This window comes from Apodemus sylvaticus, chromosome 23 (genome assembly GCF_947179515.1).
Source record: "Apodemus sylvaticus chromosome 23, mApoSyl1.1, whole genome shotgun sequence".
NCBI classification, from domain to species: Eukaryota; Metazoa; Chordata; class Mammalia; order Rodentia; family Muridae; genus Apodemus; species Apodemus sylvaticus.
In genome coordinates this window covers 39,248,207-39,264,811 of record NC_067494.1, presented here as the reverse complement: position 1 = coordinate 39,264,811, position 16,605 = coordinate 39,248,207, and the positions used below count along the sequence as shown (strand labels likewise).

At 46.9% G+C, this 16,605-nt stretch overlaps 1 protein-coding gene and 1 pseudogene across 1 annotated transcript in view; one reads left to right on the top strand and one right to left on the bottom strand.

Moving 5' to 3' along the window:
* Arid1b (AT-rich interaction domain 1B) overlaps positions 1 to 16,605 on the bottom strand; it is a 337,801-nt gene that overhangs the window by 214,185 nt on the left and 107,011 nt on the right. The window lies entirely within an intron of this gene.
* Positions 6,372 to 7,109, top strand: LOC127673931 (tubulin alpha-1 chain-like; annotated as a pseudogene).

Below are 16,605 nucleotides of genomic sequence, written 5' to 3'. Positions count from 1 at the left end.
CAGTCCTCACCTCATGCTCCAAGTTTAGGGGAAAACAGTCTGCAAATAGCTAGTTCCGTTATCCCCTTTAGGCTGTGTGGTAGTTGTGGTGGCAGGGAACACGACCTACACTAGGAAATCCAGCAATAGCACGGTTGTGAGCATTTGTGGGTTCCTTCAAGGAAAACCCTGTACACACACAGCTTGTTATTCCTGTGAGAGCAGCCGTTCTTCTTTCATTAGAAGGATGGGGAGGAGGAACTGTGACTTTGTTCATTGGTTACTCTTCTGTGAGGGGTTTCGCCTACATACACGCTTGTCTGTTTTGCAGTAGCCATGGAGGCCAGCCGAGGGCAAGGGGTCCCCAGAGTTAGAGCCTCGAAGAGGATGCTGGGAACCTGAAGCTGGATCTGCTGCAGCAGCCACCCCTTGTCTCTAAATTGAGTTTCCTTTCTAAACTTTAACATACTAAAATGAGCATTTTAAATTCAAATGAAAACTACTAAAAGCAGTGAAATGAAAAACGGGGAATCCCCAATTTTCTCGCATCAGAATATAAGAGGGAAGGGGAAGGGGAAGGGGAAGGGGAAGGGGAAGGGGAAGGGGAAGGGGAAGGGGAAGGGGAAGGGGAAGGGGAAGGGGAAGGGGAAGGGGAAGGGGAAGGGGAAGGGGAAGGGGAAGGGGAAGGGGAAGGGGAAGGGGAAGGGGAAGGGGAAGGGGAAGGGGAAGGGGAAGGGGAAGGGGAGAAGAGAAGGTTATAAAATCCAATGAGCTTTGATGACTCTGAGCCTCTCCCCAGGCTCTGGACAACCATGACCTGGAGATCTACTCTTGCCATTTTCCTGGCCAGACCCAACACTGTACCAAGCAGAAGCTCATGGAAGGCCTGGGTACCTCTAGCCCAGACCACACTCAAAGGCTCGGCCTACCAGCGTCCAGGCAGGAACCCCCTCCCTCTACCACATTTCTGAAGGAAATTAAGTGTTCAAGTATGTATTCCTCAATCTCTGAATGCATTTCCCTGTTGAGCCTCTCCCCAGGCTCTGGACAACCATGACCTGGAGATCTACTCTTGCCATTTTCCTGGCCAGACCCAACACTGTACCAAGCAGAAGCTCATGGAAGGCCTGGGTACCTCTAGCCCAGACCACACTCAAAGGCTCGGCCTACCAGCGTCCAGGCAGGAACCCCCTCCCTCTACCACATTTCTGAAGGAAATTAAGTGTTCAAGTATGTATTCCTCAATCTCTGAATGCATTTCCCTGTTGATCCTCATTCTAAAAAGAAATAAAATCTTTTGAAAATGTTAAACATGAAATACAGTATTATCAAATGATAATCCAGTACAGTTAGATTTACACTTACACTCCAAAATGTAAGGAGGGGAACTACTAACTTTGACATTAAAAGTCACAAATGCTGATGTGAACCCATTAAATTATCTTCTAAATAACTATAGATGAGAAAAATCCACAATGGCTTAAGGAATTAGACTGGCAACCCAGAGATACAATATTGTGAATTATGAATCCAGATTCTGCTAAATGATGCTACCTTACAGCAATGCCCTAAAATAGGTTAGGTTCCATTTTACAGACATTGGAGAAACATGTATTAATACATCACACAACTGATACAAGTTCAGAATTCCAAGTGGCTTTTGCCATTAAGTTCTGAAAAGGCTGAGTATGAGATTATGCATTTATTAGAAATGGCGCCTATCTGAGCCTTTGCAGACTGAAGCTGATGAGGCTTTGACATGTGTATCTATTACAATGCAACAATGTTTTAGACATTATTTATAGAACATGTTACAGATATGTCTCAACAATCCCACAGGTCAAACAGTTATAAAAGGGTCTAACAACACTTTAAAGGAAAGGCTCACAGAACAGAAGAGACAGATGGGATCTCCTAGAGATAGATTATATAGTGCTTCATTAACTTTAAATCTTTTGAACGCTAATGAACAAAAACCAACAGCTGCTGAGAGACCCTGGATTATGGAAAACCCTGCTACACTAAATCGGTGTATTTATGCTAAGGACTTCCTAACTTCAGAATGGAAAGAAGTGTGTCACACTAGGGGAGAGGTTTTGTATTTGTTTCCACAGGAAAAGAAAAGCTTTGACACGGGGATTTGATAGTTGAAGACTCCTAAAGATCCTGAGTGCAGGCATGAAAGAAATAAAAAACAACCAAACAGGTGCCTTGTATTGTTGATCCCTCTACACCGGAACAGCTCCAAGATTGGCTGAAAGATTAAAATGACTCCAGTCAGACTTCATCTATGTACAGCCAATGTATTATGTTGGCCACAGCAACCTCAGGACTTATGCCATCCTTTCAATTGGCATAGATAAAAAGTTGTATTACAGTTTGGTTATACAGTCCAGACTAACTTATAAAGAAAGACAGATGCCTTACCCACTTAAACAGAGAACAGGAAATAATCTTTAATTGATTCGTGCACACTACACATGTTACTGTAGAAATGTATGTTACTTTGTGGAAGTTTATGTTTATAGATACCAATGAATTTAAAGAGGCCTAAACAGGATTCACCCCTGGGGATAGAGGAAGGATGCGGAGACGCTGAGACATGCTTATTCCAGCATCCTGCTCAATCCTACTGGAGACTGCCGCAATGCTGTTTCCTCCAAACTGCACACAGCACAATTTCTAAGTGGCTAGCTGCATTATCCAGCATCAGACTGTTCCAGTCAGGACTTCTTCATTTTTGTTTTTTGAGACAGGGTTTCTCTGTGGAGTCCTGGAACCCACTCTGTAGACCAGGTTGGCCTTGAACTTGGTTGGCCTCTGCCTCCCAAGTGCTGGGTTTACAGGTGTGCGCCACCATGCCCAGCTTACAGCTAGCTTTCTTAAGAAAACTTCTTTCAAGCTGGGCAGTGGTGGCGCATGCCTTTGATCCCAGCACTCGGGAGGCAGAGGCAGGCAGATTTCTGAGTTCGAGGCCAGCCTGGTCTAGAGAGTGAGTTCCAGGATAGCCAGAGCTACACAGAGAAACCTTGTCTCAAATAACAAAAAACAAAAATCAAAAAAACAAACCAAAAAAAATCTTTCAATTTTCTTAGGACCTCCAACCCCCTTGCCCAACAGCATGGAACAATTTTAAGAGAGCAAGGCCCATATTCCCAAGAGCTGAGATGGTGGTTTTTAGTCACTCAATGATGATATTTGTCATAGTTTAAGGGGTGGTTACAAGTTGTAACAGTCTCAGGCAGGGATGATACAAAATAAGGAAGTTGGATTTCTTTTTCTTTCCTCTGTCCTTCTTTCTCTTCTATCTAGTGTTAGGAATAAAGGGGGAAGAAGAGAAGAAGAGGGCTATAGGGATGATAGGAAAAAAAGGGTAGATTAGTGAACACACTTTTAGACCAAAGAACAGTAACAAGCCAAATATTTTAATACTTGGTATGGACTTTGTATATTTTTACAGATTAATGTTTTATGTTGTTACAATATATTATATGTTTCCACTCTTGCTTAAGGTATTGTACCTATGTAATCCTCTCAAATGCAATGTTAAGTTCTAGTCCTTTGGAAAGCTGCCATTACACACAGTGTTGGATAATTTAAAAATGCAAGTTAGCAGTTAATCAAACTTATGGCCACAATAGCTTAGTTAATTACAGAAATATGTTTCCCAGGCTGAACTGATAGCAAATAGCTAGAAACAAACAATTCAGAGATGCTACCTCAGAGACCTACAGAAAATGACATTTAAAGATGTTTTATCAAGGCAGGAGTCAGGTGCGCTCCTGGCAGCGCCCGGTTCTCCCACAAAGAGGGTGAGGAACATTCTCGAAACTCCATGGAGCTTGCTCCAACGTGGCAAGCTGGCACTGGGCAAGGAAATTTCTTTGCTTCAACTGCTGACGGATATTGTCCAAACTGGGCAAACTAGACACAGGGAGGCTGACTCCTGAGCCTTGAGGGGAAAGGCAGACAAGCCCTGTAATATTCCTGCTCCACGCAAGAGTCCATCGGACATTCTGGGCAGGAACACCAAAGACAGACACCCCACTGTTGCCGAAGAACCTTGTGACTGTGCGGTGGCCCGCCCTCTGTCACGTCTGTAGATGTGGAGGTTGCTTGCCTGCACTTCCTGCACACTCTGGACTATTTATTCCCTCTCAGGTCTCTCTCTGACGGGTTCAAGACTAGAGAGTCAGAGCCTTACAGAAAGTTAAAGTTGTTTAGGATTTGAAAAAATGTTTTGAGGTCCAAGAAGATATTTTTAGGTTGGCAATGCAAGTTATGATAGAAATTGATTTAAGTACAGAATCCTGACCTCACCAGGATAGGCTAAATAATGAATACTTTGTCCAAGTTTGCCAAATCTAAATGGACTGGACATTGTGAATTTAACCTTATCTGATAGTTTTCATAAGTGTTATTATTATTTATAGTTTATACTGTGAGACAAAGAGCCTTTTACAGGACTAAAAGGGGGAGACGGGGAGAGAGTCCCATGTGTACTGTGTGGAGGCATCACCTGTCAATCAAAAGCCGATGGTATTACCTGAGGCAGGGAATGGGGGGGGGGGGGGGCGCTCTGCCGGGAGAAAGAGACTCTGAGATAGAGTCGGAGGCGGGAAGAGATGTGCCCCAACTCTGAGGCAGACAGACATGAGATTGAGGGGAGGTGACCAGCCATGTGACACTCACAGAAGAGAATGAATGGGTTAAGTTACAAGCTAGTCAGGGAGCACACTCAAGCTTGCGGCCCAGGCATTCATCCATAAACGGTAAGTCTCAGGGGAGTCATGATTTCAGGAACTGAGGCATGGGTGGAAACGGCCACAATTACAGATTGAATCTGAGGGTAGCCTGAGCTACCTAGGAAGTTCCAGCCCTGCCTGCGCTATACTGTGAGATCCCGGAAGTGATGTGCATTGATGCCGAATGTTTCTTACCTTCCTAGCTGCTGAAGAAGAAAGCACAGACTCTGGTCACAACAAGACGCCTGACTCTACAGTAATTAAGACAACGCACCCATGCCGAAGGACATCCTGACATCCTCAACACAGCTTCTGTGTTCCTCAGAACTCTCAGGAATAACAACTCCTAAAACACAGAACCAATGGACTGGCCTCAAGGACCATAACCAGGAGCCTGTTGGGACAGCCTACATGACACCAACCCTCATGAGGGCAGGACACAGAGGACAGCAGCCTCTCCACACCTGTCTTTGCCACACTTGTATCTCACAGAACTGCCTCCTGCACCAGCCTAGAGCCCCTGGTGCCAGGGACTTGCTTACCCATTGTCTACAAATGGTCCTCACTTCCCCTTCACACAACTCAGGTTTTCTCCTCACTACCACAAAGTTTCCAGCAATGGTTCAAAACTCATGCCTGGTAAGCTAGGACAGAAAAGTAGATTCAAAATTCAACTATAACCCAAAGTTGACCAGTCACTGGTATATGCAGACCTGCATTCTCCACAGTTAATAGACTCTTTTGTGACTGACTAAGCCAAGCACTTACTGGCAATGAACTCGAATGTACACAGAGACAAAAGGAGCAATAGGTCAATCTCCTCCACAGCTGAAGGAGCAGCAGCTCGACCAGTTCTCCTGTGACAGATGCAAGCAGTGGCAGGGAGTGAAACAGACACACAGTACTTGTGCCACAGGATGTGCGCAGGCTGAGGTGACTTCAGGGAGCCCTCCGTGACAGGAGGGGCATGCCTGCCGCTACACACCTTACTTCTGAAGTGTAATTCACTCTATGTTGCATAGAAGAATGTATTTTTCAGAGTTGCACTAGCTCTGACTGTGACAGTCTATGTGACACAACTCTTTTCTTCTGAAACGAGAACTCCCATTTGCCACACACTTGCAGATCACGGCATCTCCATTTGAAAACCGCTGATAATGACTAGGTATAGAGAAAGGCATTTTTATTTTTTATTTTTTTCTTTGTTTTAGGAAAGTACAGTTAAAACACCTTCTTCAGTGAGACAGGAGCTGCCAAGCACGTGCCCCCGGCAGGGTTCGTGGACCTGGAACCCACAGTTATTGATGAAGTTCGCACTGGCACCTACCGCCAGCTCTTCCATCCTCAATAGCTCATCACAAGCAAGGAAGAGGCTGCCAATAGCTATGCCCGTGGCCACTCCACCACTGGCAAGCAGATCACTGTCTTGTCTTAGGCAGACTTCTCGGGCTGGCTGACCAGGGCAGGGGTCTCCAGAACTGCTTGGTCTCCCGCAGCTTTGGTGGGGGAACTGGCTCTGGGTTCACCTCCCTGCTGACGGAGTGGCTCTCTGTTGGTTACGGAAAGAAGCTGGAATTCTCCATTTACCCAGCCCCCAGGTTTCCACTGCCGTGGTTGAGCCCTACAATTCCATCCTCACCACCCACACCGCCCCGTGCCTTCATGGTAGACAATGAGGCCATCTATGACATCTGTCATAGAAACCTCGACATCGAGCACCCAACCTACACTAACCTTAACCGCCTTATTGGCCAGATTGTGTCTTCCATCACTGCTTCCCTCAGATTTGATGGGGCCCTGAATGTCGATCTGACAGAATTCCAGACCAACCTGGTACCCTACCCTTGCATCCACTTCCCTCTGGCCACTGATGCCCCTGTCATCTCTGCAGAGAAAGCCTACCATGAGCAGCTTTCTGTAGCAGAGATCACCAATGCCTGCTTTGAGCCAGCCAACCAGATGGTGAAATGTGACCCCCGAAGATGTCAATGCTGCCATTACCACCATCAAGACCCAAACGCAGCATCCAGTTTGTGGACTGGTGCCCCACTGGCTTCAAGGTTGGCATTAATTACCAGCCTCCCACTATGGTACCTGGTGGTGACCTGGCCAAGGTCCAAAGAGCTGTGTGCATGCTGAGCAACACCACGGCCACTTCTGAGGCCTGGGCTCGCCCAGATCACAAGTTTGATCTGATGTATGCCAAGCGTGCTTTGTGCACTGGTATGTGGGTGAGGGCCTGGAGGAGGGGAGTTCTCTGAGGCCCGTGAGGACATGGCTGCCCTAGAGAAGGATTGTGAAGAGGTTGGTGTAGATTCTGTCGAAAGTGTGGGTGAGGAAGAAGGAGAGGAATACTAAGTCCATTCCTCTAGCCCCTGTATCATGTCAAACTCCAGTTCCAGCATTAGTTGCTTCTGGGCTGTTTCCATTCTATGATCATGTCTTCTCCATGTGTACCTCTAAGTTTTCCATGATGTCTCAAAGTAAAAATGTTCACATTCAAAATACTTGATATTTTCCTCAAGTGTCTAGGGCACACTGAAAACTATAAACTACACCCACAAAAGCAAAGTCTGAATATCCCCCTTGCTTTCCACTGCAGACTTCTAATGATGCATCCCATGTCAGGACCCTGAGTCAGCTGTGTCGGTGAGATGATCATGCTTGAGATGATCATCTGGTGCAACCCTTGACAGAGAGGAAGGCTTCTTCCAGCTGTGATAATGGAGGTGTTAGAAAAATTGAGGGAGGGTGTGGTCGTGCAAGGCTGCTGACTGGTCAGGTCTTAAAGGTGGAGCTGCATTAGAAGCCCCTTGACCCAACAAAGGGGCAGACAGAAGGCCTGCCCCACCCAACTCTGCTACACTAGACACTGGAGGACTCTGTTCTCTACCATAAAACCCTGTCTTTCCTGTCATCTCAAGACTCTGATAGAATAACCCTCTCCTTCATTCCATCTCATTCTATAGATGCAAGGAGAAGAGAGGAGAGAGTTTGCTAAGGAGTTTGAGAAGCAGGAAATACCCTGCACTTCATACACCAAGAACTTTCAACAGCTATGGGAAGGCCACTGGGCGCAGAACAACAAGAAAACTACAAACTTGGGCTAGAGAGGTGGCTCAGCAGTTAAGAGCAATGGCTGCTCTTCCAGAGGTCCTGAGTTCAAATCCCAGCACCCACATGGTGGCTCACAACCATCTGTGATGAGATTTGATGCCCTCTTCTGGTGTGTCTGAAGACAGCTACAGTGTACTTCTATATAATAAATAAATAAATCTTTAAAAAAGGGAAAAAAACTTACAACCTTGTAGCTCTCAAAAGGTTTTCCCTAACACGCAATGGCAAACTAAGAAGCAAACCGCTTTTGAATGGACACACTTCAAATTCTTTGTTTGGTAAGGCCTTACAATAGAGACTGCTGTTAAATGAAGGAAAGCACGGACTGTTGGCACACAGCCCCTCCGATGCTGGACGCTGCCTACCCACCTTGTCTACGGGCGAGGACTAGAGAGCCTGGTCCGCCCCTAGGAGGAGCGGGGGAACATGGGAATCCTGGAGCCTCGAGGCCGGCAGCACAGAAGAAACCTGCGAGGGTGCAAGAGGACCTCTTCTGAAGGCGCTGGACCAACGCAGCAGGCCCTGCAGGCTCACACGCCTGGAGAGTCGTGGGTACTGCTGAGGCTCAAGGCACAAGAGCCACTGGGGCGTGCATGCTAAAGACACACACTGAGCTAGGGAGGGCCGGGCCTGCTCGAGCCCATCAAGGAGGAATCTAGAGAAATACAAGTTCCTAAAAGAATGCTGCCCTGCACCCAGCCATTCCACTGGGGAAGACAAACTCTGCTGGCCCACAGGCAGACTTGAATGCACATATATACATGCCCCCCAATACGCACACACAAAGAATATGAAAAATAACCAGTTTGAACTGCCTCCAGCAAGTTACTGTGGGCCATATCAAAAACTATCACAAAATCTTAATGCCCCACAGCAAATGCTTGATTTTTCAACACTAAAACATCAGTTTGCTATGCACCAGAAAAGTAAAAAGATACTTCCAATAATTAAACTAGCAACAATATTCAAAATATTTACTGTTTGTCTATTTTATGTCAGACACTGACCTCAGAACTAGAGATAAAACAACCACAAAACAAAGTCCTTCCTCCCACGAAGCTGATTTCCTACTATGGAAGTGCATGCAATGCTAGAACCCTAACACACAAGTCTGTGCAAGCCATACAGCACCGAGCGTGGGGACAACCGACGCGGAAAGGCAGAGAGGTGTGCAGAAGACGGCACTGGAGCGGGACAGGCAGGACAGACAGTCTCTAGGCCTCTGAATGTCACACAACTGTCAGGAGTTGGCACACACAACAAGATAAATAAGCATAATGTTGTTGTTGGAGCTTCTGGTCAAGCTGCCAGGAAGATCAGAATGCTTATCTCAGGGAAGAGGTCACAGAAGGCCAAGTCTGCAAAGGAACGGCGATGCCCACCCTGTGAGGCAATGTCTTTGTAATCCAGGGCAGGAGCTGGACAGGCAGGGAGGGGCAGCCCCGGCTACAGGCACACCTGACAATCACTAGATACTCAATGCCACCACACGGAAGATGCACAGTGAGGACACGAAAGGCTCCAAGCCGAGAGCAGACCACAGGCCAACACAAGGAGGCGGGGAGAGAAAGAGAAACCAGAGTGGAGAGTGAGTGGTGACCAGCAAGTCCCAGGAGAGCCAGGAGGCCCGGGATAAAAGCAAGAAGCCACAGGGCGGGACGCTTGCCTGGTCAAATGCTTCTGACAGGTCAATCAGAAAGAAGGGTGGGGCCTCCTCCCTCTGAGCATCTGATCCCAGCCTGAGGAGTCCAGGGAGGAAGCACACAGAGCCAAGTCCTGCAGTCAGGACCTGGGCTGGGCTGGAGGACCTGGGAAAAGGGCATTGAAAGAATGCATGCAGGGGACTCACTGTGCCACAAGGTGACTGTGGTTAACAACAGACTGAGAAGGGAGACTGCTAAAAGTGGAGTAGAAGTATTCCAACCACAAAAATCATGTGAGCAGTGCACACCGTAGTTAGCTGGATTCAGTCACCCCTAATGTCTACATACTTCAGAGCACCCTGGCATACGGGATGATACATACAATTTTACCTGCCAATTTAAACAGAAGAGGCACAAAAACCACACGGAGAGAGCTGTTTCAGCAAGTACCGAAATAAATGTCTTATCCAGTGGGGTAAATTCAAGTGGTAATGGGCCAGAAAGAGGGAAAGAAGAGACGACAGCGGTGAGAAGAGCCAGCACGGTCTGATGCCCACGGAACCAACAGAAAGGGAAAGCAGGGCTTCAGGAAGAGACGGAGAGGCAGGTCTGAGTGCCACAGGGGAGGGCGGGGCCTCCTGTGAGCCAAGATGGAGGGCAGCAGCATCACCTCGGAGATGAAAGGGATGGGGGCGGGGAGGTTAGTGTGAAGGTTTAGGATGTGAACACTGAACGGTGACTGGGATAACCTGAGGAAATACAGTCTCGGGCAAGGGTTATCCTTAGTTAGTGGTCAGAAGTGAGAGGCCATCAGGCTCAGGCCTCCTCCTGGCCCTGCTCTGAGAGGGCAGGAGCAGAGAGGCTTTCTAAGGGGCAGAGCATCTGAGAGGATTTCCGGAGATTATAAAGATGCAGAGTCCACCTAGTTAGGAGGAAGAGATGCTCCCTCCATCTTCCAAACCCTCCATCACCTGACAGACTGGCGTGCCAAGCCCCTCATCTGCTACACTACTGACCCACCACACAGTGTGTAAGTATCACATGCTAACTCAGAAAACACAATCGGACAGAACATTCTGGAGTATCTGGAGTATTTGGAGTATCTGGAGTGTCTGGGGTATTTGGAGTATCTGGAGTGTCTGGGGTATTTGGAGTATCTGGAGTATCTGGGGTATTTGGAGTATCTGGGGTATTTGGACTTCTCTTTGCAGTTAGACAATCGGATTGCACACACCACAGCCACTGAGTCCCTCACCTGGTGGACACGTCCAGAGAGGAAACTCCTGAGAACGTTTCCTGCAGTGGCTGGCTTCCCTGAGGACTGCTTGAGCTGCCAGCTCCCATGAAGCCAGGCTGCTCCGTCTGAGCTAGCCCTGACACCGAGCTCACCTGTGGACTCCATGCTGGTAACAGAGTTTTCTGTCTCCTGCAGCTTTAACTAGGGGAATATGAGTGTGTGTAAGTGGCCTGCTGTCCTTAGCTACACACAGGAACTATCCTGGTTTTTAATGTTTGTACAGTGTAAGGCAAACTGTCTATGAACTTCATTTCCCCAAAGCTGAGAAACTGTGTAAGCTGTCCGGCGAGCAGCTGCCTGCCACAAAGGTGAAGGCATGCAGCAAGGGCTGACTCGAAGGTCCCCAGGAAGTGACTGCCGAGGAGGCTGGTGGTCTGTCCCCTGCAGTGGCACAGGCAGATGGTGACGGAAAGGCAATAACACCTGAGGGCATGAGGGTCTGTGGGCACCATCGGGAAAGCTGGGATGGTCCACGGGTGCAGATCACTGGCCCACAGCCCAAGCTACCTCAAGAAGTCCCAGCATTTATGTGTACCTAAAAACATACAGCCAAGCCCAGAGGCCTAGGCTTGCTGGCAATCCTAGCTACTTGGGGGGGCAGAAGCAGCAAGACTGAAAGTTCAAGGCTTACCCAAGCCCCACAGTGAGTTCAAGGCCATGCTGGGCAACTTACAGAGAAATACGAAGGGTAAAAAGCAGATGAGGGAAATAACCCAATTAGTACAACATGTGCCTGGCATGTGTGGGGCTTGACTCAATCCTGCCTGACTGCCACACACACCACACACACACATGACACACACACACACACACACACACACATGCCACATACACATGCCACACACACACACATGCCCCCACACACACACACATGCCACACACACAAACACACATGCCACACACACCACACACAAACACACATGCCACACATACACACACCACACACAAACACATACGCCACACACACACACACACACACACAAACACACATGCTCACAGATATGCGCTGCTCTTCAAGCCAGTGGACCTTGCCGACAGCATGCAGGAAACAGAGAACATGCTCAGCTGTGTCAGACAAAACAGTCAGGAAAGACATGCTGTGGGACAATGACCCAGCCTTCCCACATGCCAAGGCACAAAGTCAGCAGAGCAGGAAGGGATGCACCAGTGGACTTAGCGTTATCCAAATTCTGTTTGAAACCAGACTGACAATATACACACGAAGGCTGAGATCTCAACAGGTATAGCCCGCGAGGCAGCATGCTGCAGAACTTAGGACTTGGAGAAGACGTCACTGTCTAGAAATGGCATGTATGTCCATGACCCCACTCTGAAATCCCCTGAGGAAGCATGAGACCAAGACAGAGAACGACGGGCACGGAGTTAACTCTAACAAGAATTTGGTGACCTAATTCTTGGTGATGGTGGTGGCATCTGTGTATCTGTGTGCAGATTGTACAGTTCTGTTCATGTGCATGTCAGAACATTTGTAAGCGAGAAACTTCACAGCAGAAAGACTGAAACATGGCTCCAGTGGCCAGCACCCATGGGTGGCTAACACCCAGAAGGGATCAGTACTTAGAGATGACAGGCCAAGCGAAGACCTTCTAAATACTCCTTCTGAGGAAGCCAGCTTAGAATCCTTACTAGCCTCCATAAAAATGCTTTCAGAAAACAAAGACTTAGAGAAATCCTCAGATAATCCTCAGAAATAAAAGACAAAGACAATGTCTATCAAAGCTGGAGAAACTGCCCGGTGCAGTGCTTAGAAGAAATATGTTAGTCTTAGATAAAAGGGTCCAAAGATGCTCGCTAAACATATACTAAGAGAGAAAAGAAAAAAAATCAGAGGGAGCAAAACACAAGACGTCTGTGTGTATGATATGTGCGCACACACACACACACAAACACACACACAGAGGCATGTCCACACACATATACATATCAATGGAAAAGACAAAGACGAAGGATGTTCTGGAAAAGCTTTTACCAAAAATGATTTTCCTCAGCTGGCTGAGCTGGAAGCAGAAGATGGATGGGTTAAGGGTGGGAAGGGCAGGTCAGGAGGAGGGGAGGGACATGACCAACGGCACTTACACACAGGATAGAGACATCAGAGCCCATGAATATGGACAACTCATTAGTCTTAATAAAAGAGTAAAACAGTGTCAGCTCAGAAGCCTCAGCTCTGGATCTTACAGAGACTATGCTAATAAGGACTATGAATTTATTTTAATACAGTGAAAAGTAAAATAACTAGACTCATAAATATAATACTTATGTGTGAGCCAATTTTACAAAAACTTTATAACTCTTATAACCACGTACAAAAAACTGGAATCACAAGTTAAAAATCTCAGGAGTGAAACCAAGGGTAGACTTGGGAAGCCCACCACTCACTCTGGCTTCATGCAGTTCTGCAAGACGGTCCAAGGGCGGCTGCCCATTTCAACATCACAAATTCTCGGAGGGACACAAAAAAGAGACACGTCTGCAGTTTACTGACATAGTGCCGCAGGCGGCAGCTTACTCTCATTCACAAATACTTGTGTAAGAAACCCACACAGATGTCAGAAAACCCAATCAATTGTGTCTGTGTGCATACAGAGAAATGCACACTTTTACACACACACACACACACACACACCAGGTATCTTGAGGCTGGTTTGATACTCCCAGAAGAGAGGTTCACACAGCACACACCCTTTCATTAACTCAAGTCTAAGAAGACTGGTCTGTCAGTTTCCTCTAACAACGTGAAAGGCTGGGGTGCAAAAAGGAAAAAAAGAGTCAGAAGGTAATTTGTATTTTAAAAAATTAAGTATTTTTTAAGTGGCAAAACCTATGAAAATCAAGTGACTAGAAAAAAAAAAGCTCAGTACTCGCAAGAGCGAGTTACCCAGAAAACAAAGCAGGGGACTGAGCTCAGCACACACATATACCCCCCCCCACACACACACTCACACTACATGCATACACCACACATATAGAGACACACACATAACACACACCACACACACATACACAGAAACTTCTCACACACAGAGAGACACGTACATTTACACACAGAACATACAGTTTGACCCTCACAGAGGCACACACTTTCATGCACACACACTTACACAGACACACATACATGCAGCAGTGGTAAAAAGGGTAATTTTTAAAAGAATACAACTTACCACAGCTACAAAAGAGGAAGGGCGGGGCTCTCTCTAGCAGGGCAGTGCTCCCTATTGGGGCAGTGCTCCTGCAGGGTGAAGGGGAAGCGCTGAGCTGCCTAAAGGAGCGAGTGAGCAGGTGTGATGGAGGTGTGCACAGTTGGTGCAGGCATGATGGAGGTATGCACCGTTGGTGCAGGTGTGATGGAGAGCGGCGGGAGGCAGGGCAGCTCCTCCAGCATACAGTGCTGAGGTCACGTTGGCCTCACTACCCATGTCAACTCCATGTCACTTTAACCCCCTGCCAGTTATGACACTATCAAATCACCCAGTTTTCCCCAGGGCCTCGAGGCCGTGATCACCCCTAATCCCTCGGACACACCTCACCCAGCACTGTCAGCGCCCTTCTTCCCAGGACGCTCCTTGGGTCCCCTAGGCCAGCATCGTCCCTGGCCTGCAGCACTACAGAGAGAGGCTAGTACACCACACTCAGACTCACATGCTCCTGGCCTTCCGTGGCTGGGCTCAACTACACAACACTGTCCTGATTGCTTTTCCACTGTAAAACTAACTATTCCAAAGAAAAATATATAAAGCAAGAAAAGACACAATTACAATATCAGTAAAAACAGACAAACCTATTAGGGATTTTAAAAAACAGTAAGAAATGAAAAAGGTTAGGCTAGGCCTGGTAGGACATGCCTAAGGACCCAGCAAAGGGAGAAGAGGACTCTCCAGGCCAGTCTGTGCTACACCGCAAAACCTAAGAAAGGAAATTCCAGAACGAACACTCAGGATATGCTGTTAGCACATACCAAACAGCAGCAAAAAAAAAAAAAAAAAAAAAAAAAAAAAAAAAAAAAGACACAGACATCAAATAACAAACAAACAGAAAATACTATATGGGAAAGCAAACAGGAAAGAGCAGAACCTGGAGGACAGTCCAACAGCACCCGCCAGGGAACCGTGTGAATGGCAGAGGCCCTCTTTATGGAGTGGAGGACTGCGGATACAGCATTTCTACATCAAACTAACCAACTAACTGCTGGCTTGGACCAAGCAAATGGCCTTCAGTGTAGGCAGGCCTCATCCGATTGATTCCTGAGGCCAGATTCAGACAGCAGCAGAGCGACTCCATTCTGGAAGCACCCCACCAGAGCCCTTCGTGGTTGGTCCCTATCCACACACAAGCTAGCCTGTCACTCTCCTCCCTTCCAGCGTGGTTGTCTTAAACACTCGTTTGTTTCTCTTATGTGTGCACACACACTGTAGACCATAGCAAACACGTATGGAGGTGGAGGTCAAGTCAAACTTCTGCAAATAACTTTTCTCCTTCTACCACGTGGGTCCCAGGAGACTAAGCACACATCAGGTTGGGACACATCGTCAGGTAGGGACACGCGCCTCTGCCCACCAGTCATCTCCTTGACCCCACCACCTCCATTCCTACAATCAAAAACAACAACAAAATAAGGAACACACACACACACACACACACACGGATATTCCTGATTCCTGGGAAGCCCATCAAAATGCACAGAATTTTCACAAATCAATTTTAAAACTGCAATGAAAGAAATCAAGATTAAAAGACAGGAATTTACAGTTCAGGAAAAATGCTCACAAACTCACACCCACAGCTTCATCTCCCAGAAAGCCACGCCTAGCACTGAGGGCAGGTAGGGAAAGAGCTCACGCATTCGTGGTGGGTACAAAAGGAGGTGCCATGGTGGATCATCCAGAAGAGAACAGACTCCCACCCTCTGAGCTGCCTAGAATTCCCTACAGATACTCTTGTCTACATATGAAACAGAGCATTCACGAGTGGTAAGGGCAACACTGTGGGAAACACCTAGAAACTCTAAATGTCATTAGAAAGAACTGACTAAATATATTGTGACTCGGCTATAAAACCCAATAAGGCTATGAAGGAATGAAAGGAGCTCTAGAAAATCTATTTAAGTGTATGCATGAAAGAGTAACAGAGAACAGACACAGCTGACAGTACATCTTCAACTGTACAAAAGAGGGCAGGAGTTACATGGTGCTATGTAAGCTTGTGTGTGTGTGTGTGTGTGTGTTTGTGTTTGTGTGTGTGTGTGTGCGCGTGTGCGTGTGTGTGTACACATATGCATCTATAATAGTAAGGTTATTTGGCAAAGTGTGATGGGTGGCAGCACGGCTAAGGGTAACTAAGATGGCAAGAAACTTTTCTGTTTTTTATTTCTTTTAATATAGTCACTGTATTAGATATCAAATTAAACTTTAAAAATACTCAGCTGGGCAGTAATGGCACACACCTTTAATCCCAGCATTTTGGGATACAAAGGCAGGTGAATCTCTGAGTTCGAAGCCAGCCTGGTCTACAAAGCAAGTTCCAGGATAGCCAGGGCCACCTGGAAAAACCCTGTCTCAAAAAACAAACAAAACAAAAAAAAGAAAACCTAAGAAAAAATCCTGACATGTTTGGTTTTACTCAGAGTGTTTTTGAATGAGCCACTGTGGTTAAAATACACTGTTTTTATCATATGCCTCATTGCATAGGGCAATGAACAGTAAGAACAGCAAAAGGAGACCCTAAACTAAGTAATTATCATGGCATTCATTAGAACAGGCCCTGCCTGTAGCGTGCTGTCAATATTTAAATATGAAGGATAGTAACT